This window comes from Crocodylus siamensis, chromosome 1, assembly GCF_052110815.1.
Source record: "Crocodylus siamensis isolate JL-2025a chromosome 1, ASM5211081v1, whole genome shotgun sequence".
In the NCBI taxonomy this organism is placed as follows: Eukaryota; Metazoa; Chordata; order Crocodylia; family Crocodylidae; genus Crocodylus; species Crocodylus siamensis.
This window is the reverse complement of record NC_143395.1, coordinates 416319299-416346231: the sequence shown is the minus strand read 5'-3', so window position 1 is coordinate 416346231 and position 26933 is coordinate 416319299. Positions and strand designations below refer to the sequence as shown.

Below are 26933 nucleotides of genomic sequence, written 5' to 3'. Positions count from 1 at the left end.
AAAAAGGTGACCGACTTGTATTTGGTTCCCTGGCCTGTATCTACCAGGACGGACACGCAGCAAAGGGGACAGAGGAAAGAGAAAACACTGCTTCCCTCCCCCCACACCTCGTACCAATCCAGATCCCCAGCCTTTCCTATGGACTCACTACCCCTCTTTTCTTCCACATCCTTTATCCGCCCTGTCTATTCAGTTTGCAACCTCTTTCGGACAGGGATTGCCATTTGGGCACATGTACGGCACCTAGCACGCTGAGGGCCTGAGGTGCCGTGGACACGCACACCCAGGGTGCTGCTTTGCAGAGAGCGAACGACTCGAAAGCAGACGGGAAGACGGCGACTCAAGCAAGGTGCGTGCATTCATGCGAGCGTGCCGTGACAGATGCTCTACAACCCTCCCGCTGCCTTGCTCGGTGGCCGCTCGAGGGCCTTCCCCGGCTTCCTCGCCCCTGCCAAGGCTGGAAGAAGGGGAAGCTTGTTCTCCCTTTCGTCAGGGGGCTGGCGCTGGAGCTCATGCTAAACGCAGCAATGCCAAAGGTTTCCCGCGCTGCAACAGCACGCAGCTGGTGTCTCCCGCTGCACAGCTCAGCAGAAGCCTGCGTCTTTCCCAGGAGCTCGCTCCCCCGACGGAGGGGGCCCGTGGCTGGCACCAGCTTTGTCTTCTGTGTGAATGCTGGCTCCAAAAAGCCTTTAGCAGAGAAGCTTTTGAACCATGTTTCCAGGAAGACTCTGATAAAGATCCAGCCAGGGTCTATCCTGGCTAGAGGGAAAACCAAACTAAACAGATGTACGGGGGACGGTGGAGCCAGCTGGCCAACACAGCACTCTGCATTGCCATGGAAGGGACCCCGGCACGGGCTGAATGAGCTGGTACCTGCCCACACGCTGCACTCACGCTCCTCCAAAGGCTGAAGAGCTGAAACCTTCCTTGAGCGAACAACGACCTGTGCAGGCAACAGCCAGACCGACTGATGGGCCTGATAACTCAGACAAGGCGTGATCAGTCTCTTTTCAGCACAACAGGGCGTTCACTCTGGATCGTAACGATGGCCGGACGGTTAACCACTGCCCTGCTGGTCCTCTTAGCAGGAGCCTCCAGCTATTCAGATGGGAGCGGAGCTCATGCTTAGCACGGCTGCTGTTTTGTTCCCAGCTTTCTGCTTTCTCTTGGCGCACAGACGCATTGCTGGACTCAGCCCGGAGGCATTGTAGGGGCTTTGGCTTAGTGCTGATGGGTCCAAACGGGAAGCACAGTCCAGAATGGCTCAGCCAACGAGGGGAAGACAACATCCGAATAACAGTCTGCTTCTGCCCAGCACTTTATCGCTACAATTGCCAGGGCTGCTGGCAGCCGGTTGGGCCTGGCCGGGTTACTAGGGGCTCAGACCCCTCTGAAGCTGAAGTCTGCGGCTCTCCTTGCATGCAGCTGTCAGCTCCAGTTTTCTCTGCTGCCACAGTGTGTACCGGGGGGTCTTCTAACGAAGCCCCAGCACTTGGCCTGGGGCCTGCTGGTCCCCTCCAGCTGGTCAGCAGAGAAGCCTGCAGCTGCCCTAAGCCCTCTCCAGACCCCGAGCGGCCCCCTGACCCCAGCTCCTGGCCACGATGCACATCTGCACTCTGGTTGCAAGCGGTGACACTAACCACCGGGCCAGGCTGCCGTCAGCCCAGCCCCTCAACTTCCTAGCACTCTCCACCTTGGGGAGTGAAAACCAGGGGCCACATCCTGCTTCCATTTCACCCAGTGGAGTTGCACTGAGACGGCAGACAGACCGTGCTGCCACAGAAATGCGGCGAGCTCTGGGGAGGGGAAAAGCAACCACCATTTAACACCACGCAGCAGGTTAGGACAGGAAGTGAAAGGCAGCTGTGTGCAATGCCCAGCTCTAAGCCACGCTGACCAGGGAGGGGGCACCAAGGGAGCTTTTCGGATGCTTGTCCAGCAAGACTCACAAGATCCGGGCCTGTGCACCCATGCTGGGAAGCTCCCATGAGCTGCCTGCCTCCCCCCCTCGACCTTGGCTAGGCTGCTGGAGGATGCTTTGGTCCCACCAAGTGCTTGAGCAGGAAACCAAGGCTGAACTGGGAGATGGTCTCTGGGGAAGCACATCCCCCAGCAGCCTCGCACGTGGGGAGCAAGGTGTCTAAGGCAGATGACCCCGAACCAGCTCTCCTAAGTCCCAACCCCAATGCCGCTCTTCCCTCATGCTGGCGTGACCCCCGTAGATGCACACACAGGGGCATGGAGCTGTCGTGGGGGGGGTGCAGAGGGAAACACCTGCATCTCTCCAGCGGCCATCCTGGGCTTCCAGCCAGCAAGGGCCAGAGCCGCACTGCGCTTCCCTGCAGCTTTTAAGTTATTGCTCCTGACAACTGAGTGCTCTTGCCCGCCCTCAGCCTGCCTTTCTCGAGATGTTTACTGGGCTGAGCTGAGAATCTCCTTCTGGCCAGAGTCCTCTCCAGGAAACGCTTCTTCTGGGAATCCCAATAGCGGTCACAGCGTCTCTTTAGGGTACGACCAGCCCCAGACCTCACTCTTCGGTCCTGCGTGGACCAGCAAGGAAACAGCCACAGCCCCATGGCAGAACGGGGACAGGACGGGTGCAGGGGCACTGAAGGCAGGGGATGGACTTCCCCCCTCCAGCTGCCTGCTCCATAGTTTGCTTGGGGGCCAGTTTTGGGGAAAGGGACTGGCGGGAAGTGGCTCTGATGGTCAGCGCTGCTCATCAGCCAAAGAGCCCTGGACTTTGCTCCGGACAGGGCTGAAGCTGTCCCTTGCCCCCATAGGTAAATAACTGCACAAGGAAAGCAAAAATTCCCTCCCATCCGGACTGTGCTGGCCCCCACGCAAACAAGGTCCTGACACAGCACCGTGGTGCCAGGATGGGCACACCTGAGAGATGCTGTTGTTGACCTCCTGCCTCCGGCTAAGAGGGTTGTCGGTGAGGGAGAGGGTCCCGAAGCAGCAGAGAGCAGCCCAGGTTACTCTGGGTACAGGAGAGGGCAACGGTGATGGTAACAGAAGAGGCAGGTGGAGGGTACAGACCACTGGGGGGAAGGTGAGCTCATAGGGAGCCACATTTTCCTCTCCAGGAAGAAGCCATCCATCCAAGGAGTCGATACGTTGGAGGGCAGGGCTCGGATTCAGAGTGGCCTGGACAAATCGGAGGATTGGGCCAAGAGGAATCTCATGAGGTTCAACAAGGACAAGTGCAAACCTGGCTAGACCAAGCCTTGGCTGGGATGATGTTGTCAGGGCTGGGCCCTAGGACTGAGCCCACCAGCAACTATTATCTCCCTTCAACAGCTCAAGTGAGGCCACAACAGATGGCAAAAGAGGAACAGGAGTGAAGGTTAAGAACCAGGATGCCAAGGGAAACACTGAACAGAGCGACCCAGCCATCAAGCTGGGTTAGAGGGACTTCAAAGCGAACTGGGCTGATGTTTTCCATGTTTCCAAAATGTACTGGGCACGCGCGCCGCTCTGGGGACGAGGGGGCAGAGGGGAGAGAGGAGCACGGGGCTCCGGGAGGGCTCTTCTCCGGGCGCAGCAGCTGCACGCCTGCTGGCCCTGCTCTGGCGCTAGAGGAAACGGGGTTGGTTTCACTTTTACTAGTACAAAGTGTCCAGTTTCCTGCTTTTGGACCTAAATTTATCCCTGAGCTATACTTGTATTTCCAAGTAATTCGCAGTTTTGCAGGGGGGCAAAAAAACCTGCCCTGCAAATCGCAGAGTCCCCATGGGCCTTGGCAGATCTGGGGACTGAAATGCGGAGGATTGTTTTGATCTGAGTTTTCCTGCATCACGCTGATTTCCACCCCCCCCCACATCATCCCCTGACTCCAGCGCCTGGAGATTTAAGGGCTAAAGCAACCTGGAGGCTTGTTTTACAGCTCAAGTGCTGGCAGCACTGCAGTCCTGACATGTCTTGCAGGCGTGTGGCTCACAGCGATGGCACCAGGCAGGACAGCGCGACTCCACCTACGTAGAGCGGTGCCTCGTGGGTTGATGTCCTGTCACTCCTCACCCTAAGTACTCAGCATTGAAGCAGGACTCCCTTGATCCCAAGACAGAATACAATCACTTGTGGCCGTGTCCAGGGCACTGGCAAGGAGAGATCCACGACTAGTCTAGGCCGTGCCCCAGACTTGCCACCCAGCCTTGGGTAAAGCGCCAATGGTCCTTATTTCGGAGGTGTGGGACAGCCACATCTGCCCTGGAAGTCAGAGGGAGCCTCAGTGCTCAGCATCTATGGGGAAAAAAACCAGCGACCTGCTTTCCATGCCCCGGTGTCCTTGTCTGTAAAAGAAAGAGATATATATGCCCCACGGGCATATCACAAAGCTAGGGGCACTGACAGACCTCCCTGTGCCCTGGTGAGATAGAGCCCGGTGTAAGAGATACGTCCTGGGGTAATTCCCCTGGGCTTGGGAACGCACAGCTCTCCACAGGGCCGGATCATACTGACATACTGTCGGACAGGCCGAAGAGAGCCCAGCCTGGAGGATGAGAGAGAAGGCGGCAAGGAAAACAGGCACCTGGAGGTTAGGCGACTTGCCCAAGGTCACCCAACAAAGTCAGTGGTGGGACTAGGAGCAGACCCCCTGTATCCAGCTGCACAGAGCTGGGACCCAAGCTGTGCTTCAGAGTTAGCCACAAGCTCCAAGAGTTTCCTGGAGCCAAGTAAGTGCTAGGATTACTTCGACTGACAGGCTGGGCAGCTGCTTTGCAGCAAAGGACCTGGGGAGACAGGGGACAAGAAGGTGAATAGGGGCCAGCAGTGCGCCCTTGTTGCCAAGAAGGCGACTGGCATCCTGCGCTGCATTGGTAGGAGCATTGCCAGCAAGTCAAGGGAAGTGATTCTTCCCCTCTATTTGGCACTGGGGAGGCCACATCTGGAGTCAAAACTGTGTCCAGTTTTGAGTCCCCCACTACAGAAAGGATGTGGACACACTGTAGAGGGTCCAGCAGAGAGAAGTGAAAATGCTCAAGGGGCCAGGACACATGACATACGAAGAGAGGCTGAGGGAACTGGGCTTCTAAAAAGTTTGAAGAAGACAAGACGGAGGAGATTTAATAACAGCCTTCATCTCCCGCAGGGGTTGCAAAGAGGATGGAGCTGGGCTGTTCTCCGTGGGGGCAGACGACAGGACAAGGCGCAATGGGCTCCCGTTGCAGCAAGGGAGGTTGAGGTTGGACATCAGAAAAAACTCTCTCACGAGGAGGGCAGTAAAACACTGGAAGAGGTTACCCAGCGAGGTGATGGACTCTCTGTGCTTGGGGGTGTTTAAGACCTGGGTAGACAAACCTTGGCTGGGATGATGTAGCTGGGGCTGGTCCTGATTTGAGCAGGGGGTTGGACTAGATGTGACCCCCTGAGGTCCCTCCCCCCACCCCGCCCCCAGACTGGCTTTTCTGCACAGGTGCCCAGCTTCAATGGGGTGGGGCAGGCTGGTGCTGAAGGCCTCCTCGTGGAGGCTGGAGATGTAGGTTGGAGCCCCCCCAAGGCTGAGGAAGGACTTGAACCCCAGTCTCTCACCTCCGGCCCGTTATTTAGAACATGGCCACTGTCCTTGTTGTTTGAAAAGCAAGTGGTTCCAATGGCATTTAATTCCTAATGGATTTAGGCACTTCAATCCCATGTTAATCCCTTCCTGCATCTTGCCCTAAGCCATACAGGAAGTCTAAAGTACAGCAGAGGACTGGAATCGGGTCTGAACGCCCCCTAAATGCCCGTCTCCCACCTCTCCTCTGCTGTGACAGCTTTGCACTTTCCCTACAGGCATCTCTCCAAGCCCTGAAATTACTCCAGGCTCGGCAACAAACAGGGGGGAGCATTTTCCTTGCCGGTGTCTCTTTTCCTGGAGTTAGTCCATTCACACAGCAAATATTTATGTCAGCAGAAATTGTTAACACAGCCTCCAGCTGGGGTATTCAAAGAAGATCGGCCTTTTGTAGTCACATCAAAGCCATTGCAACTGCATGGTTACACTCTGGTTACAGAAAGTGGGGGGAGACACGGCTTTTCTGTCTGCTTTCTGTGTGCAGAAAGGAGTTTGAAGTAGCTCAGCTATTCCCCAAATTCATCTCCCAGGCAGGCTGCTAAGAAGCACGGTCCCAGCTGGGAACACAATGCTGATTTTTTAATCATATCGCAGCTGAGACATCTGAATGGATTGTGAACAGGGGCTGGAAATTATCCGTCCCTTTGAGTCTCAAGGTGCAGAGCAGATCTCCAAGAGGTTGGTGGGGCTTGATGCAGGGGTACCTGGCCGGGACTCTGTGGGCTGCATTACGGGGGGTCAAACCACGTTATCTCAATGGCCTCTTTGGACCTCGAGAGCTGTTCACAGAAGGATCGTCAGAAAGTAGGGCTGGAAGGGACCTCACAAGGGCCATAGAGAAAAGCCCATCTCCATCCTCTTTATAATCAGCTCCCAGGCATTTGAAGACTGCTCTCAAATGTCATCTTCTTGGACTGTCGATGTCGTCTTCTTGGACTTCCAGAAGGCCTTCGACACAGTGTCCCACCCGATGCTGGTGGGCACGCTGAGGGGCTGTGGCATGGACGAATGCACGGTCACACGGGCGGCAAACTGGCTCCAGGGGCGCCCCCAGAGGGTGGTGGTAGGCGGGCCGATGTCGACCTGGGGGGGTGCGGGCAGTGGAGTCCCCCAGGGCTCGTTCCTTGGCTGGTGCTGCTCAACATCTTCATTAGCGACCTGGACAAGGTGGTGGAGAGCACCCTGTTCAAGTTTGCTGGTGACACCAAGCTGGGGGGTAAAGTGATACACCGGCAGGCAGGGACCACATCCAGGCAGACCGGGATAGGTTGGAGAAGTGGGGGGATCTGAACCAGATGCGGTTCAACAAGGACAAGTGCAGAGTGCTGCACCTGGGCAGAGGGAACCAGCATTATGGTTATAGGTTAGGGGCTGCCCCTCTCGGCAGCACAGAGGCAGAGAGGGATCTTGGAGTCAGGATTGACTCCAGGATGAATATGAGTCGCCAATGCGACGAAGCACTAGGCAGAGCCAACCGCAGCCTGTCCTGCATCAATGGGGGCATCATTGACCGGTCCAGAGAGGTCTTGGTCCCCCTCTATGCGGCGCTGGTCAGGCCGCAGCTGGAGTCCTGTGTCCAGCTCTGGGCGCCGCACTTCAGGAGGGACGTGGGGAACCTGGAGAGGGTCCAGAGGAGGCCACTCGCATGGTTGGGGGCCTCCGTGTCCAGCCCTCTGAGGAGAGGCTGAGGGACCCGAATCTCTTCAGTCTCCACAAGAGGAGACTGAGGGGGGATCTCGTGGCTGCCTACAACCTTATCAGGGGCCAGCAGCAGGGACTCGGGGAAAGTCTGTTCCCCAGGGCCCCCCCTTGGGGTCACCAGGAACAATGGCCACAAGCTGAGGGAGGAGAGGTTTAGGTTAGATATTAGGAAGAACGACTTCACTGTGAGGGTGGCCAGAGACTGGAATGGGCTCCCCGGAGAGGTGGTGCTCTCCCCTTCCCTGGGGATCTTCAAGAGGAGACTGGGCAGGCCCCTGGCTGGGGTCTTATGACCCCTCCACCCCCAGTGCTCCTTCCTGCCCATGGCGGGGGTCGGACTCGATGATCTGTCCAGGTCCCTCCCGACTCAGTGAGTCTGTGGCTCTATGAAATCCCCCTGCAGCCTGGTAGTGAGCAGCCCACCTTTCTCCCACTGGGCTCATGTCCTGAACAACACGCTGTGCCTCTCTACTGTGCGCTTTCGCATCCCTAGATAGGATGTCTGCAAAGATCGGACTCCGGTACCACACCGGGAGCAGTGCACCCCACACATAAACCTGCAGTCTAAAGCCTCGGATCAACATGGCATTAACGTGCCATGCATGGCGCTTATTCTTCTGCTGACTGGAGGCTGGTGAGACCACTCGGAGTAGCACCCTCCCGCAGAAAGGATGTGGACAAGTTGGAAAGAGTCCAGCGGAGGGCAACAAAAATGGTTTGAGGGTTAGGGCACATGACTTGTGGGGAGAGGCCGAGGGAACTGGGCTTACTGAGTCTGCAGAAAAGAAGACCGAGGGGGGACTGAATAGCAGCCTTCACCTCCCTGCAGGGGGTTGCAAAGAGGATGGAGCTGAGCTGGTCTCAGTGGGGGCAGATGACAGGACAAGGAGCAATGGGCTCAAGCTGCAGCAAGGGAAGATGAGCTTAGATATTAAGAAAAACTCTCTCACGAGGAGGGTGGTGAAGCCCTGGGCCAGGTTACCCTGAGAGGTGGGGGACTCTCCATCCTTGGAGGCTTTGAAGTCCCAGCTAGACAAAGCCCTGGCTGGGATGATGTAGTTGGAGCTGGTCCTGCTTGGAGCAGGGGTTGGACTAGATGTGACCCCTTGAGGTCCTTCCCACCCTCCAAATACCTCCTGCTTCAGAAGAACAGAAACTTGGCCAAAAATCTCTCTCTCCAACGGGCTGGACTGAAGTCTGCAAGAGCCTGAGCCTGGGGGGTGCACTATGAAACCTGATAACACCCTGCCAAAACTAACAGGGAACGAGGCAGAGAACGATGACCCCCTGGCCAATGCTGCTGTCTTGCTCTCCCCTGGGCAACATGCAGGAAACACCCACGGACTTCACTGTGTTGTGCACCCGTGCAAACAAAGCTAATACCAGCCGGCTACTAAGCGCACCTCTCCTCTGCCTTCATTATCGTCAGAAGCAAAGCGGGCACCGAGTCCCTCCCAGCACAGAGAGCTGGGGTGAGGAGCATCCCTCACTTCCAACCCCCTGCCTCTATCTGCACCCCACCAGCTCCAGGACCAGCCCCACTCCCCACCAAGGCCACTTTGGGGGTAGGCAGGGAGGACGACTGTCAGCAGGAAGCCAGGAAGGCTCTGCAGGGGTGGGACCGCCGATGGAGGAGGAGAGGTGACCTCAGGGGCTTACGCCAAGGTTTCACCAGGTCACTTCATATGCACTTCACATTATTTGCAGCAGCTGCCTGCTTCTGACTGTCCAACACGCTGCAGAGACAGCAGATGCCTGCAAGGGAGGCTGGCAGACCCTGCTGAGGGCCTCACGCCAGCTCGGCAGCATCACCCACCATAGGAGGTGGGTCCAGACTGGTATCCATCCCCCGCAAGGGGCTGCCGCCCTACCGCAGACACCACCCCGCTCTATTCACCATACAGGTGGCCACTGGCAACCCAGCACCCCCGTGGGACCAGAGCTGCAGCCCCAGGTGCCCAACACAGACCTGACACCTGTAGATGTCCGAAGGAGACGGAGAGGTGAGGTCTAGGTGATCCTGTTGCTGTGATGGACCGGGCGAAAGGCAAGCATCCTTGTGGGCGATGCCTTTCACCGGACCGACTCTATGGCTGGGGGAGACAGGCCAACTTTTGCAGGGAGGGAGATGGAGGCAGTTTAACCCCTCGTTGCCCACCCCTTCCTGCTTTGAGACATCCCATCCCACGTGGTGATAGCATCTTGCCCTTCTGGCCCGCTTGCCCCTCTCCTTCAGCCCCTGCCCTAAAGGGCAATTAATGAACCAGGCACAAGTGAAAGGAGAAGCGTGAGCTCCAGGGGGCTGTCAACAGGATGGGGAGGAGCGAGAGGGACTCTTCCCCTGCCTGGCTGGGAAGAAGGAAAGGAACCTGCCGGGAAGCCACGGGGCCATTCCCTGCGGGCCCTTCAGGAGAGCAGGGATGGAGGAAACATCCTCTCCTTGCCTTGCAGATTATTTCCTGACAGGACAAGTCAAGAGTTCACGGGTCTACTGAGATGGACTGAGGTAATGCAGCCAACAGGAAGGCAAAGCAACCCCAGAAACAATAGGCTGCACCGCCCGCTCCTTTGCACTCCTGCTAGGCAGGGAGGGGGATCACACCCAATGCACGTGACCACGTCCCTCTTCCACTCGTGTGTTGCCCCATGACATCTTCGATTCTGCAGAACAGCAACGGCAGCAGACAGACGTGGCCACAGCAGAACCAATGGTTTTCCTTTGGTCTTGAGATGCCCGAGTCCCAGGCTGTGAGCAGGAAGGGACAGGGGCTGCGAGCCGGCTCCAAGACGCTTCACTTCTCCAAATCATTGTTATGGCTACTGGACGATGAGCCTGCCTTTCTGCAGCATGTATATTGGCATTACTGCTTATTATCTGGACTCTCGCTGTGCCTGGGAGCCCAAGTCACCAACCAGGACCCCATGGTGCTAGGTGCTGTACAAACACTGAATAGAAAGAGGCGATCTCTGTCTCAACTACCTTATCATACAGCGAATTCGGGGCTAGGCCAACCCTGTGTTCCTATCCCTGGTTCACTGAGGGGCTAATAAAAGCCCTGTGGTCATTATGTTTAGTTCTCAATTAAAAACAGCACTCAGATTTACTTACTAAATAAAGCAGAAATAAAGCGTGTAATTTTCCAGGCTCCCCAGAGCATTATTCTGAATTGCTATAGGAATTAATATTTAATAGTAACACTTTGCACTTGGCTCTGGTTTCTGCAGCCCAAAATGAAAATTATCACTCTAGCATGGCTTCAGCTGCAGCCACCCTGGCTGTGCTCAGCAGCTAATCGACAGCAGTGGAAACCCTCGCCGTGCAGGAGTTCAGCCTAGGCGCCTCCATGATGAAGCTGGATGGGAGAAGTGATGTGCCCAAGATTACACAGCAAGGCAGCTGCAGAGCCAAGAGCAGATCTCAGGAGCTGTGGTATCTGCTTCTTGACTCAAGTGCCGTTTGGGCTCTCTCAGCATCAAACCTTAAAGAAATGACTATGTATGTCTACTCTAAAACAGCAACAGGGAGGTCTGGCCCTTTAAGAGGGAGCAGGCAGCACTATTAAAGGACCCCAGCTGTGGATATTTAGGTATCAATCATAGAGAAGCAGGATATTTAGGTATCAATCATGGAAGGGACCCAGGAGGCCATCCAGTCCAACCCCCTGCCCAAGGCAGGAGCATGCCCATGCCCATGCCCATGCCCATGCCCATGCCCATGCCCATGCCCATGCCCATCCAAAGCTTCCTATACAAATCCATAATCCAAACACTTTGAAAAACTACAGCCAACCGTGACACAACACAAAGCAGAACAAACTGCCACAGGTGAAGCAGGGGGGCCATGGTGGCCACAGGTGCTCAGTACGTGGGGGCCCGAGGGCCCTGGCCTCCCTCGGGAAGAGGGCCATCACTTGAAATCCATAAAACTTTCCACACGTCCCTCAACTTAGCCCCCTCCTGCTCCCCCCAGCAAAAATAAGGCAGTGCTTATGATGGTGGCCAGTGTCCTGCTTCTATAAAAACGTCTTAACATATGCTCAAGAGATCCCAGGTAGAAGCTGGGACTTGTAGTTGGGGGCATGACAACCTCCCCCTCCCCCAGCCTCCCCAACCCTGGACATACCAATCTGACCACGGGGAAAATTTCCTTCCTGACCCCAAATACGGTGTCAATCTGGCCCTGAGCAGAGATGCAAGACCCGCTAGGCAGGAGCCTCCAGCGTTGGTCCCAGCAGGAGCATTGGCACAGCCCAGGCTCCACCCAGCACCTCTCGGGGAGACTTAAAAGCCCCCCGACACATGGAGCGGAAAGGAGGGGCAGGAGCAACTGGCGAAGTCCAGCAGCCTGGGAAATCCTCATCGTACAACACGCCTAGATCATCCCCAACCAGTGTCTGTCCAACCTCTCCTTGAGCCCCCAGCGCTGGAGTGTCCACAGCTTTCCCAGCCGTCTAGCCCTCTGCCTCCCAGCCCTAAGTTTCTCCTGATGTCCAATGCAACGGTAATGTGGGAGTAGCCCTCTAAAAGCTTAAAACCCCAAAGGAAAGAGCAGAGAGGGGCAAACCGGGTGAAGAGGCTGCTTGCAGGTAGGAGGGAACCTAAAACCAAATAGGTTTGCTACCAGGAAGGGCTGCAGTCCTGTGCTGGACCAGAGCCCAAGGGCCCGGAGAAGGGCGCGTGGCTTGTTTGCTGGGTGAGGCGTGTGTCTGCAGCAAGGACTCTTCGTGCTTCTGCATTTCAAGGGCTGGCTGAGGAGCTCCTGGGGAGCAGAGACAGCTGACATCGCACCTGGCTGTGCTGTGAGGGAGCCACGTGCTCTGCACCCTTGCCTCCCTTCCACCCCGGGTTTGTCAGCGACCCTCCCTTGCGACGCGTCCAGATTTAGGCAGCGTGGTTGTGCCCCCACGAACCGTGTCTTTCCTCGCAGCTGCGTTCTGACTTTTGGTGCGTTTCCAACCCGTCAGGACGAACTACGACAGTACAGCGGCTGCAAGGATCCTCGCTATAAGGGACGTGGGCTGGAAGGGAGCCCCTGGGTCACGAGGGCCAGCCGTCTGTGATCACACGTGAACCCTGTTCACGGATTCATTATACTCCACCTTGAATTTGGTAAGACTTTGTGCACAACCACTGGAAGGATGTTTCAGAGCTTCCCTACCAAGCTGGGTAGAAACCTCCTCATTTCCACCCTAAACTTATTTAAGGCCATTTTGTACTTGTTTCTTCCTGTGCCAGCGCTGTCCATTAGCTCCAGTAGCTTTTCTCCTTGCATTTCTGGAGAGCAACCAGGCTTCACTCTGCCAGGCTACATAGGGCCAGCCCTTTTAGTTCCCTCCTATACGCTAGGCTCTCCCTTCCCCTGAACGTCTCTGCACCTCTTCCATCTGAATTCATGCACACGCTATTCCAGATGAGGTTTCACAAGTGCTTCACACCATGGCATTAGTATTTCCCCGTCTGTACTAGCAATGCCTGGCTCCAATGCATCTAGGATCAAACTTCCAGCCACATCATCTTGGTGGCTGACCCATCCTGGACTAATAGGCCCAGGTCCTTCTCATCCTCAGTTGGCTCCAACTGAGAAGACCCCATCTTTTTACTAATGGCCAAGTGCACGACCTGTACCTTGTCCAATTTAATTGTATCCCAGCTCTATTACTCCAATCCTCAGAAGTCATCCAGTTCTTCCTGTATGATATTCTGATCCTCCTCTGTATTACCAGTGCCTCCCAGCTCTGTAACATGAGCACATTTCTTGGACCGCTCCTACTTCTTGTGCCAAGGTGAGCAATGAAGATGGTACACTAGACTGTTCCCAAGATCGACTTTGAGGAACTCTGCTAGCAACCTTCCTCCAGCCCAAAGTTTCCATCGGCATCACTTAAAGCACAGAGACGTTCCTGCTATAGAGATTGCAGCAAAACCAGCTAATGGACAATCAGTGGCAGTTGTTCTCCTGCTGTTATAATATAAACCCTATTTCTGAACAACATTAAGTATATGAGGAAAAGAAATCCCCCACCAGCATACGCTACATCTATACGGCTTTCCTTTCCTTTCCTTCCCTTTACCAGCACAGCTATTTTTGTTTCATAACCCTACCTAACATGACCGTGACAGCAAAACTTTGCAGGGCAGACCTGACCCCAAATGGACCCATTATGGAGCCCATTATGAATTGGAAAAGTTGAAATCAATCTTAGGATTTTCCCCTAGAAGGGCTGCACCGAGTGGTGATGTTGGTGGGCGGAGGAAAGCATCTTTCAGAGTTCTCCGTCACAGCGAAGTCTCTTTTGGTGGAAGTCACCAACCCACAACTGGACGAGTCTGTAGGTTAGCAACACTCTTGGTTTCCCTGATGAAGCTAAGCTCTCACACGGCTGCATCCACGGTAATACTTGCTTTCACCCGTGGTGGCCTAGAAGACTCCTGCCCAATTCTGGCAAAGGATAATCTGCCCTTAGCAAGTCACAGTTTCGTTTCTGCTCTGCTAGGCTGCACCAGCATGATTCAACCTGGCAAGAATTACAGCAAAGTAACACGAGGCCCCAGGGGGAAACGGGAACCCAGGACTTTGCTGGGATGCAGACGTGTCCCCCGTGTATAATGCACACACCGATTTCACGTGATTTGATGTGAGCAGGATCTCGGTTTTGGAGGCTGCCGGAAACCAGAGGAGTCCGCTCTTGGCGGTGCTACAGATGCCCAGGTGACGGTGGGCAAGCCACTTAAGCTGTCTGCACCCTGGGGCTTCCACTAAAATTGGAACTTACCATATTTATCCAAATACAAGATGACCCTGAATTTAAGATGCTCCCCCCCCCCCCCCAGTAATTAGATTCCATACATGAAAAATGTATACATTTATTATAGGCAGGCAAGGTTCTTTGAGTGGATGTCATATCTTTTATTAGACCAACTGAGTAGTTGGAAAAAAAAGTCCTTGGCAAGCTTTCGGGTGCAGTCACCCGTCTTCAGGCAAAACTTGGTATAAATTATTTACTTATAAATGTACTGCCATTTTCCAAGTATACAATCTCATTATTGGAGGATCATCTTAAATGCATCCCCCAGACTACTGCAGGCAGTGGGGGACAAAGGTGATGACGGGGGTAGCAAGGGGACAGGTGGGGGGGCAGATGGGGAGATGCAGTAGGGGCAGGCAATGAGGGGGGGCGGCAGCTTGCCTCCTGCTGTCTCCCCCCAGTTTAGCCTCCCTCTTGTGCCTGCCCCCTCCAGCCTCAGGCCTCCAGTCCCCTTCCTGTCACCCCCTCCCCTTCCTCCCTCCACGCTGCTTCTGCACCCATGGCCTAGGGCCCCTTCCTCCAATCTCCCTCCCCTTCCTGAGGTCTCTCCCCACCACCTCCCCTGCAGCTCCCCCATACCTTTGCTCTGGTACCAGGAGGCTCCGACCCTGGGGCAGCCTGGGGGCACCGGGCACGGCTCGAGCTCAGTCCCATAGCAGCAGTGCAGCGCCAGCACCACTGCAACAGGGCCAGGCTGGCAGCATGGAGCAAAGGTCAGGGCGAGTGTGGCAGGCATGAAGAGAGGGGGAAAAGCAATGCAGTGGTGGGGAGGGAGACGGGGGCAGGGGGGTCTTGAGGCCGCTGGGCAAGAGTGGCAGGTTGGACCTGGGGTTGGAGCTGCCGCAGCTGCCTGCCCCCCACCTTGTACTCAATTTAAGACAAGGGGCTTGTCCCCCATACTAAATGGGGGAAAAACCTCATCTTTTAATCCAGTAAATACGGTATTTAGTACATTAAGGTAGCAAATAGAGGCCATGCTCAGAGCCTGTTCTGCAAGGCACTATACACTCAATTAAAGAAAAAAAAAGTTGCTGCTCTCCAGAGAGAGAACATAAAGGAAGTCCCCAAATAAAGACAGATGTGATGGGGGCAGGCGGGGGGCAGGAAGACAACCGTGAACGACAGCAGCCCCTGTGCACCTAGTTTGCAGTATGTTGAAAGCATTGCAGCCCAGGTGGGTTTTCAGGCTGGGCTCACCTCCTGCTAGTTTGCCCTCCTCCTTGCTTTTCCCTTTGTTGTTTTTTATAACTTGACAGCTCAGGTCCAGACTCCAAAACCACAGGTCAACTTTGCAATACACAAACAGGACTGTTTGTTTGACATGGTGATGGTTTCTTTTTTTTTTTTTTTTGGCAACAATACTGTCAGGCCCTTGTGTCACTGATGTCCCTCGCAAACATCAGCTGATGAATCCACCCGCCCAGCACCACCAGACCCCTCTGCCACGTGGCTGGAAGGGAGATGGGGAGCGGACCGACTTGCAAAGCTTCTGGGAGCCGTAAAAGGGGGCAGCATGTCACTGGCCCAAAGCTACCGAAGCCACAAAAAATTCTGGGGAAAATTGGCACAACCACAAAGAGCCAAAACTTCATAAAGAAGTTTTCCTAGGGGGAAAAGCATCGTTTGCCAACCTTAGCTTCTTACGTGGTTTCCTTTACTGTCACGTATGACCACCCCACCGTCATCTGCCTCACATGCCCCGAGAGGGAGACGGAGGCTATGACCCCCGTTAGAAAGCAACAGCACAGAGAGGTCATGGGCTTGCTTATGCCGTGTGGGCAGCCGGTCCCATGGACTGAGCCGGCCCCATGCGCCTGTGTCCATTGATGGGCTCCAGAGGCAGAAGGCGAGCGGTGAAGCTGCTCCAGACCCATGCCCGGCATTTGCTCTCAAGCCCTCGGGTTCTGGCAGGGCTGAGGGTGGGTGCTGGAGGCAAGCCCGCAGCAGCTTCCTGGGAAAACTGAGAGCTTAGGAAGTGCACAGCAGACCTGAGTGGGCCGTGCTCAGTGCCACCCCCGTGACCCACCGCTGGCACAGGACAGACAAGCTCCATGTGCCTTATCGACGGTCCTTCCAACTTGTAAGGCTGAATGCAGCCCTTGCGCCTGGAAGACGGGGCTGAGCTTCATGCATCTCTGTGCAGCTCCCCTGTGCTTCAGCCTGGTCGCTTGGGCTGAGCCCAGGGCCACAATCCAGCTGCGGACGCTTTAGAAAGGCAGAACATTTTTCCAACTACTTTTTTCCAACTACTCAGTTGGTCTAATAAAAGATATCACATCTGCTCAAAGAACCTGGCCTGCCTTAGAAAGGCAGGGCGTTTCAAGGCACCCCGCTGGACAGGGGTCCTTGCAGAGCCAGGAAACAGAAGTGGCTCTGACTTGGGGCGGGGGCTTCCTTTGGTTACGCTTCCTACCTGCGTTCCCCAAACCAGCAGAAACAGGAGGCGATCCTCTTTCCAGCAATGCCCTGCCTGCTGCTCATCCCGGCCTTTTATCCTGCGCAATGGATGCTCAGCTCCTGAACCATGCACCTGCTCCCACCGTTAGGAAAACCGAACACTGCCTCGACACCCACGTTCTTCCCAACCCCGAACACAAATGCAGCGCCAGGACGCTTGAGTCTGTGGAAAGCAAAGCTTGCAAGAGAGATGCATGGATCTTCTCCCTTCAGCAGCTCCTGGCTGCCGCAGTGGTGCTTTTTGTGAAGAGCTCCTCCAAGACTCACCCACTCAGCTCCCGGAGGGCACCACACAGCTCTCAACTGCAGCCACTACCAGCTGGGTGTCCGGTCCTGCCGAGAGGCCAGCCAGCATGGATTTTCATTACCAAGATGTGCCCTGGGGGCTTTGATCGCTCGGCAAAGGCCACCTTCCCCGGGGAAAGGAATCCTGCCCCATGCCCACTTCCGGCACGGCCCAGCCCTGCAGATCCCGTGTCGCTAAACCCGTCGGACTTGTTGAACATCTGTGATACAGAAGACAAATCGCTCACTCAAGAGAAAGGGGAAATAAGGCAGGGAGAGACCTGTGCACACAAAGGGCTGGAAACGCCAAGCCCCGATCTAAGAGGCAGGTGCAGGTGGCTCATGCCAAAGGTCCGTCTAGCCTGGCATCCAGTCCTGACGGCCAGGAGAAGCCCGGGGATTCGAGCAGAGCTCAGCTGGAAGGGCGAGCTGCAAAGAGGAAACGTGGTATTTGTGGCCGTCTTCACGATGCACAAGAGATGTGGAGCAGAGTGGTTAGAGGGTCTTGCTATAGGTACGAGCTCTTGGACTGGTCCCCAAGTCTGCCCCGAATGGATACCTGGGCATTCAAACCAGAGTGGCAAAGGCGGCGGGAGGCAATGCCAGGGACGGCCCTGTGCGGTGCCTGCACCACGCCGGCCTGACTGGCTGTGAGGCTTGGGAGGGCGTACGATGCGTAAAAGGCAGCTAGAGAGGGAATTACCCCCCCACAAAGAAGGAAACAGCACTGTCCCTGCATGAGTCTGCCATTACAATATCCAGCTGGTTTCTTAGTGGTCTTGCATTTTCCTGGAAAACTGAGGACAAACAGGACTAGGACACAAGTATCAGGGAAGGGGGAAGGGGCAGGATTTTTAGGCAGCCTGTTTAAAACGTAGTGGTTGGTTTTTGCTCCTGTCTCTTTTGATTTATTATTTGTACCATTGGGGCACCTAGAATTATTAGTCTTGGGTCCAAATCCCATCAGGTGCTCTGGTCTCTGCCCCACAGACTTCAGAGATGAAGGCAAGAGGATCAAATTCACCGGGACTGGACCTGGATTGAACCAATGCAAACCCAGCAGCAGCAGCATGGCAGCAGGGAGAGCGGCGGTGGCAGCGCAGGCGTTAACACGGGCAGCACTTGGCCCCCTGCCACCAAAGTGCACCCCCAGCGGGGCTCTGTCCTGGGGATTTGCACCCCCATTTGCCCCATGGGCTGGGTAAAATGTGGGGCAGGATCTTGGCTGCAGGCCATATGGTTGACACCCCTGGTCTAAACCACAAGACACCAGATGGATGGTACGAGGGACCACGAGACCAAATCCACCAGCACGATGGCCACGGTCCAACACCCAGCAGCCTGCCCGTTGTCAAGATTTGCAGTTTCTCCAACAAGGAGAAGTTCAAGGCAGCATGGGAGAAAGAATAAAAGCGTTTAGGAGGTCCCCGGCGGAGACTGGCATTGTGGCAGAGTCGACATTTTAACGCTGAATGGGGAAACGATCGGCAGAATGGGGAACAGGTCAAGAGGGGCCTTGAGAACGAGGACAGACCGCCCGCGTCTGATGTAACGGAGAAGAGGGAGCCGGTGGAGTAATGCAGAGGGATGTGGTCCAAGTGACAGGGGTAGGAAAAACGTTTATGCAGCAGCACCCAGGTGCAGATCTCACAGCAGACAGAAAATCAGGAGTACCTTAAACTAATAACCTTTTAAAAAAACCCAAAACCCTCTCTCCAGCCTTTCGTTATAAAGTCAGAAACAGGAACAAGCACCTGATTTTCTTCTCTCCTGCTCACCTTTAAATGAAGATGGAGGTGGAGGAAATCAGCTGTTTGTTCAAACAGCAGATGAGCATGACATTTAAGACAAAAGCCACCTCCCTGCATTTGGCTTGCATGCCTTCACCACGTATAGGAATGGCCCACGATGTATTCCTGGACTTAAACATTTTCTAGACTTTACCCCCCCCGCCCCCATAGATTTTGCATTAGTTTCATTAAATGTAAGAGCGATATATTGTCTTTCCAGCGCCCCCGCCCTCCAGCCAGCTACACGCCGGAGTCAAAGGGGGTTTTACTACAGAGCAGGCTGCGATGCTCTGAGGGGTAAAATTTATCCTCTCAACTGTTTTGTGCGTGTCACGGCTGCAAGCCTCCCCACCCTGGATATGACCATGTCGTTCTCAACGGCTTGGTCACAAGAGGACAATAACCTGCAACTATTTACAGAGCTCCCGTAATGTGAACGGCTCTCGTGGGAGAGAGGGTTTTGCTCAACTGTGCCAGATCCATGACAGCATCGGACCTGGCAGACAGGGACTTAGGAGACTTGGATCCTGCTCCTGGCCCGGCCAACCATTTGCTGAGCGCCTTTTGCCAAGTCACTTTGCTTCCTAGTGCATCCCTTTGGTACACGAGCTTTGAGGTCTGCTAATAAAAGAGCTGCATTATTGTTGCTTGACAGTTGTGTTCAGAGGATAAGCATTTAAAGAGCAAGCCCCCTGCCCCTCATGTATCCCCCTGTACTCATTAAAGCATCGGTGCCGAGCCCCCGATTCCCTCTGCAGAAGTTACTCACTGTTTCAACTCAGAGGTCCCGGGAAGGCACGTATCGAAGGCGACACCGGGCATGCGGGTGCCAAGGGATCTGAACGCTTCCCTCTGCATCTGCAAGGCAGTGCAGCCCCTTAAGCTCTTCTCAAGGCATCTCCCCCCTCCCCACCCCCAGCTTCCTTCCCGGCATCACAGCTTCCCCAGCAGCAGGGCCCAGGGACAGGAAATCTAGAAGTTCATCCCGTAAAGAGCAGCATAAACCTGTGCTGGGAATTCAAGGGCTTAGGAATGCACGAGGCAGAGAGACCATCGCTGCGGCCCGCGGCCCGCCGCGCGCAGCAGGCAAGGACTTCACGTGGCAGGTCTCCAGCGGGTCCAGGGGCGGAGGAGAACGAGGCTGCCGGGCTTCCCACTCCCCCACTCATACACCCCTCATCATCTCCGCACAGTAAACCCAGGAGGAAAAGGCCAGGACCCTGAAGGGTTCCCTCGCCTGGGTATCTCAGGACTCCTCCCAGAGAGGTGCCGAGTGCCTGCGACTCCCATTCATGTTAGCACCCTGTCCTCGGCCTGCACAAGTCAGCAGCGAGCACCCATCGCTTTCAGTGTTGAAGAACCTGCCCTTCTATAAAGGGGGGTGACAGTCCTCATCCCCTCACGGGAAATGCTTGGGAAGCTGGCAGGATTGGGCCCTACAGTGTTATGTAGCTGCAGGACTGCCAAATTGTTAAGGCTGGTAGAAAGTTTAAAAGTGCGTGCACATGCATGCACACACACACTCAGACATGCTCATGCATGATCATGTACACCCCCTCCCCTCTACCCAAAAAAAATCCCCCCAAAACCCAAGCTGCCTAACAGGCATCACCAGTCATATGGTCCACTCTTAGCCGGTCCAGGATTTCGTAGCCAAGATCCTTCAAGTCCTATTAAAGCTAAAGCTTAATTTTTTTTGCAAACATCTACTTGGTCTAATAAAAGATATCACCTTTACCATGAGTCCTGAAAGCTTATAAATTTGCATTGGCTCACTGATGTGCTGAGAGGGTCGGAGTGGGAGCTCTGCTTCAAAGATCCCAATTGCAGGCTGGATTCCTGGGATCAGCTGCAGGCAGCCCCGGGGAAGCCCCGGCTGGAGCTCCTTGAACTGGCCCTGGAGGGCTCAGGAAGAGAGCAGCTGGTCACAATGAAAATGCATTATGGCCTAGTAAAGAAAGGGGACTTGAGTTTGGGGTTAAAAAGACACTGAGAAAGTGGGGCAAGTTGAGAAAGTCTTGGATGAGACAGGACTGTGGGAGCCTAGAAAGCCAAGGAAGTGCTAAAAAGCGAACCTGGGAATCCAGGAGAGGTGCAGCACCTCCCCGCTTCAATCTCCCTGGGACCCCATAGGGGTTTCATCTTCTACCTGGGACAACCCTAGGCAGGAGTGGTCTGCTTGTTTTAGCAAGATAAAGAGGACCAAGAAGGACCATCCCGGTGATGGAGCCGGGGTGGAGCACCAGTTGAACAAGGGGATGCCGGAGACAGCAGCAACCTTCTACCAGGAGCTCCACACTACGCAGGGTGCATGCAAATCAATGATTAAAAAAAAACATAGATCAGGGGTTTTTTTTATTTAAATCGGATTTTTGCATGCAATCGGATTTTTAAAATTTTGTTGTTAAGATGCTTTTTAAAAAACAATAAATTTATATAAAGAGAGCTTTAATTTAAAATATTAAAGCTCAAAGATATCATCATGGAATAGGGATTATAACTTCTAATTATATACTCTTGGAGACAATATATTCATGTAACCTTTTTAGAAGTTTTACAAATAGGTCGCAACTGGCCATGGATTATATTAGGGATCCAATTTTATGGGGTTTGCAGAGGCTTAGTAAAGATTAAAGAAAACCGCTCTACCCAGCAGGACTCAGGGCTCAGTCTGCAAGATCCCATTAAGCATCTCTGCGATGCTTAGTTGCATTTCTCAAACTGTAGGTTTGTGTCTCCAGAGATCACAGGCAGACAAGGTTCTCTGAGTAGATGTGATATCTTTTATGAGACTAACTCAATAGCTGGAACAATTGTTCTTTGCAAGAGTTGGGGCACAAACGCCCTTCTTCAGGCGTAGGGAGAGTTTGTCGTCTCCAGAGATACCATCCTGGTCAATGGCAGTATATGGAGATGAGAGAGAACAGACCTGCGATTACCCACCCATCAGCTCTCGTGTCTCTGTGCAAGTTTATGTGCACAAGTCAAGCTCTTACCTCTCTCTAAAAGTGCAAGGTTTCAAGAAGTTAAATGAATAAAAGATATCAAACAACAAGAACGCACTTTTTGTAGAAAACAATGATTAAGTCGAGGCTTCCTGACCAGTGATTTAAATTGTGCATTAAACTGTGATTTCAATCGATTTGATTTAAATCAGACCTTGACACCACATGACCAGAGGGCCATGCAGGATTGCCTGCAGGAGCTCACTCAGGTCCTCGGGGAGGACAAGAGTCAGAAGCCGGTGGAGGAGAGGACGCTGGAGGAGATCAATTAAACTCTGCACAGCTTCAAGGACGGTAAGACTCCTGGGGCGGACGGCCTACCCAAGGGTTTTTATGCTGCTTTCTGGCACCAGATGGGCCCAGATCTGCTGGGGGTCTGTACAGAGTACCTGCAGGAGGGCCACCTGGGGACAGGAATACAAGGGGGCCTCATAACTCTTCATTACAAGGGGGAAGAGGTGGGACCTGAAAAACTGGCGTCCTATAATGCACCTGATCTTTAACTACAAACTGACGACCAAAATCTTGGCTGAGCACTTTAAGTCTGTTATTGGTGCAGTGATCCAGGAGATCCAGTCGTGCACGGTGCCAGGGTGATAAGTCTGCTGAGCCCTGATGTAGCTGCGATATGCGTTACGGTACCAACGGGGGAGAGGGCTGAACATTGCCATGCTGATCCTCGACCAGGAGAAGGCCCACCACCGGGGATCCCACTGGCTCCTATTCGAGACGCTGAAGAAGATGGGATCCCCCCACGTCCCCAACCTTTGTCACCTGGATAAAGACACTGTACACTGACATGGGCAGCAGGGTTATGGGTAAATGAGTCCTTAACAGCCCTGATCGTGGTGGAATCGGGCATCCGCCAGGGCTGCACACTCCTCCCGATCCTATTTTCCCATGCAATGGACCTGTTCGCACAGTGGCTCAGGTGGGACCCCGGGATCGGCGGAGTAGAAAGCCCTGAGAGTAACCGGCAAACCTTCTGGTGGAAGGTGGAAACCATCGACCTCCTCCCCTGGTGCTGTCCAGACACCGGGCAGGCGTGGGGGAGAGTACGCGCACTCCTGAGGGTGACAGGGTTCATAACCCTGGCCAGAGCGGCGATGCGGTAGGGACACTGGACCAAGCAGCAAGGGACCCTGCCAGCACACTTCAACAAGTTCAACCTGGGGAAGACCAAGAACCTGCTCTTGGTCAGACAGTTGAGCGGTGCATCAAAACGGGACCGGGCGAGATGTACCGGTACTACAGGAAGATGGTAGAAGATGATGGGGAAGAGATGGTGGAGGTGGAAGAGAGGAGACTGGCATAGACAGGTGCCCCAAAGAGAGCAACAGTGATGCCGACGATGGAGATGACACCAAATAGCGATGTCAAGTGACAGGACTGGTGAGGGAGTTGAGAAGGGGTGAAGGGAGCAATGCAGCTGGAGACCTACCGATGGAAGGCAACATCCAAGAATAGATCAGAGTTCATATCTCTATGGATGAGTCTAAACAGAGCGATTGATTTTTGCCACCTGGATGGCACGAACTGCTGTAAAGCCCCCATCAAGCTTCCTAAGGGGTGGCTAACATCAACAGCACAAATTCCTTGCTGAGCACGGATGTGCGTAACTCCAGCTGGCTCCAGTAACAGCACCCAAAGCTTAAAGTATGCTTGGACTTTTGCCTAAATAAGGAATGAAATATGCAGCTCTTAGCTTCCCTTTGCCTTCACCAATTCACATTAAACACCAGTTGGCCAGAGGATGCTTTTCAATCAACATGTCAAGCCCCACTCACGGCCGAGGTACAACTCTTTTAGGGCTTGGCTTTGAGGGGCAAACACTCTCCCAGCACAGCGGGTGCCCACGGGCAGGGTAGAGACGCACCTTGTGAGCTAGCTTGAATCAGGGATGTGTAAGCTTTCGTGTGTGCTGGGCGTGCTCACTTCATCGGATGCTAAGCAGGTGAGCATGGCATGCCATGACCACGTGTGTCGCGGGGGGCGAGTATGTGCAAGGCCCCCCCCGTCGGGAACGCCATGTATATCCCACGCAGCGTGCGGAGAGGGAGGAAACAGGGAAACCAAGCAGATCCTCAAAAGATCTGAGCACCCAGCAGCTCCCAGCAGCCCGAGGCTACTACTCCTGCCCCGATGCCAAGGGAGACAGAGAAAACGCCGCAACCCAGGTCCGCACCATTATGTTTAGGCCCCTTTTTTCAATAATTCCTTCCATGCTCAGTGTTTCCAATGTTGCTACTACTTTACTCTTCCTCTCTTGACAGGTCCCTGGCAGTAAACTCTCTTCCCAGCAAAATCCCAGTCTGGCAGCAATAAAACACTCACCCTAGCGTCTTCACCACCAGAGCATGCTCCACCGGGCCACCACGCACCCGTCAATTCGCTGATGACCAGCTAGGGCGACAACGCACGGGAAGACCCTGCCTGTAAAACTCCATCAAAAGGCAGGGAGTGAAAATAACCCGATCGCACGGGGACACGCTAGATTGCTTCCAGCCACGTCTCCCCGTCAGATCCCCAAAACAAGCTGCCCAGGAGTCCCTATGTTAGAAGGGCTTTGGGAAGCGCTACGCGAGCGCCAGTCCTTTCCGGCCGCCCGCTGGAGAAAACAGGCCGGGAACCCGCAGCCTGGGCAAGCCTGGTAACGTGTATTTATCTTTGCAGGAGGCGTTTATTGATCGGAGCTTGATCGCACCACGAAGGGCGGCGCTGGCGTCCCAACACCACTCCCCACTGGATCCACAGCAGCACGGGCAAAGCCTCCGCCAGGGAGAGCGCGGCGCCCTGAGGAGCACGAGCCTGATGGACAGCGAAGGCTGGTTGAATCCAGCGTTGCTTTTTCCCCCCCTTCCCCCGATTTCTCGCATCTGATCGAGTTAGTCTTTGAGGTGCAAATCCCCTCTGCCTTCTGCCTGCCTTCAGACTAAGGATCTCGCCGTGTGCCTCCAGCCCCCGGCGAAGCGGCCGTGCTCCCCCGCCCTACACCCCTCGCTGTGCTTGCTGCTTAGTTCGTCTGCCCGGGGCCGCCTACCTCTCTCCGGCCTGAGACTCTCCCGGATTAACGCCCCTCGGGCTCCGTGTTACCGCGGCTCCTCGCCTCTCCGGCTGCGGCCGAGCAGACCGGCCCGGCGGGGTCGTGCCTGTGCCGGGCGCCAGGGGCATCGCCGCCCGGGGGAGCCGCCCTCCGCCCCAGGCCGGCGGCGCTCGCCGAGCCCCTGCCGCGGCGCGGGGTGCGGAGCGCGAACCGGCGGCGGCGGGACCCGCCGGACTCCGCCCGAGCCCCGAGCCCCGGCGGCGGCGGCGGGCCGCTGCACCTGCCCGACAGCTGGGGGGGCGGGGCCTCCGCTACACAGCTGGGGGGCGCACAAGTGCCCGCGCGGAACAGCTGGACGGCTGTGGCCAGTGGCGCGGCGCATTTGCTCCGCAGCTGAATGGGGGGGGGGGGTGCCAGACAGCTGGATGGGGCAGCAAGGGGGCAGCGCATTTGCCAGACAGCTGGATGGGGGTGGGGGGTAAATGTACCATTGCACCTGTGAAACAGCTGGGTGGGGGTGATGGCACGCTGCACCTACAAAACAGCTGGATGGGGTCGGGGGGGGACAGGGTGCTGGGTGGGGGTGATGGCACGCTGCACCTACAAAACAGCTGGATGGGGTCGGGGGGGGACAGGGGGGGGTGCCAGACAGCTGGATGGGGGGGGTGCCAGACAGCTGGTTGGTGCCAGACAGCTGGGGGGGGGTGCCAGACAGCTGGTTGGTGCCAGACAGCTGGATGGGGCAGCAAGGGGGCAGCGCATTTGCCAGACAGCTGGATGGGGGTGGGGGGTAAATGTACCATTGCACCTGTGAAACAGCTGGGTGGGGGTGATGGCACGCTGCACCTACAAAACAGCTGGATGGGGTCGGGGGGGGACAGGGTGCCAGACAGCTGGATGGGGGGGGTGCCAGACAGCTGGTTGGTGCCAGACAGCTGGATGGGGCAGCAAGGGGGCAGCGCATTTGCCAGACAGCTGGATGGGGGTGGGGGGTAAATGTACCATTGCACCTGTGAAACAGCTGGGTGGGGGTGATGGCACGCTGCACCTACAAAACAGCTGGATGGGGTCGGGGGGGGACAGGGTGCCAGACAGCTGGACTGGGGGGGGGTGCCAGACAGCTGGATGCGGGGGAGGGTGCCAGACAGCTGGAAGGGGGTGGGGGGTAAATGTACCATTGCACCTGTGAAACAGCTGGGTGGGGGTGATGGCACGCTGCACCTACAAAACAGCTGGATGGGGTCGGGGGGGGACAGGGTGCCAGACAGCTGGATGGGGGGGGGTGCCAGAAAGCTGGAAGGGGGGGTGCCAGACAGCTGGTTGGTGCCAGACAGCTGGATGGGGCAGCAAGGGGGCAGCGCATTTGCCAGACAGCTGGATGGGGGGGGGACAGGGTGCCAGACAGCTGGATGGGGGTGGGGGGCAAATGTACCATTGCACCTGTGAAACAGCTGGGTGGGGGTGATGGCACGCTGCACCTACAAAACAGCTGGATGGGGTCAGGGGGGCAGTGTATGTGCTACACAGCTGGGTGGGAGGGCAGATGTGCTGGTGCATCTGCCAAACTGGTGGGTGGGGGGACGCACCTGTGCACGTGCAAAACAGCTGGATGGGGCGGGGGAAAGGGCCAGCGCATCAGCTACACAGCTGGGTTGCACAGGGAGCGGGGAAATGAAGGGCCCACTTCAGTAGAGGCTCGTTCATTGCTCCAGCAGCTTTAGGCAATGCACCATGAAATCAGCCATAACTAAGGTCTCCGAAAGGCTCAGCCATTAGCAAAGGCATGGTGCCCCCAGCACACAATCCGATCCCAGCCTGAATCAGAGAGGAGAGACATCCCTGCCGATGGCTCCTCCTGCCTAGTTTTACCCATCCCTGGGGATGGTGTTTGTACCTGGTTCCCTTGGGAAACTATTTCATGCATGCCTCTGCCAGGAAGTCAATCCTGATAACTTGCTTCGCTCTTCCCTTTCCCTGGAGGCTCGAACACAGCTCATCTCTAGTGGGACTGGACCTGGACTCTGCACCCACTGCTTATTTTACCAAGATGAGCACATCTACTTGAGCCCTGGCAAGGGCTGGTTGTGGCTAGATTGGACTTGCCGGGGCAGAGGTACCCAAGCTTAGCCACCTTAGCTAAAGAGCATACTTGAGCAAAGGCCATGGAAATCACAGCCAGGGACAATGATTATAGTTATGCAGGTGAGGTCTCTAGAGTGCGTTAGGGGTCAGCCTAGGTATTCACAAGGCCCTGTCTGGCCTCAAAAGCTATGGATACGACGAGCC

General features: G+C 55.3%; 1 protein-coding gene across 2 annotated transcripts in view; it reads right to left on the bottom strand.

The window, feature by feature from the left end:
* Window positions 1–24869, bottom strand: part of P2RY6 (pyrimidinergic receptor P2Y6) — a 57468-nt gene extending 32599 nt beyond the window's left edge. Inside the window, exon 1 of one of the 2 annotated variants that reach the window (XM_090030776.1) lies at window positions 24645–24869. The gene's annotated coding sequence lies outside the window, so the exon portion shown is untranslated. Of the gene's footprint in view, window positions 1–23938; window positions 24114–24644 lie in introns of those variants that run through there. The other variant, XM_090030778.1, reaches the window with a different exon arrangement.
* Window positions 24870–26933: the final 2064 nt, after the last annotated feature.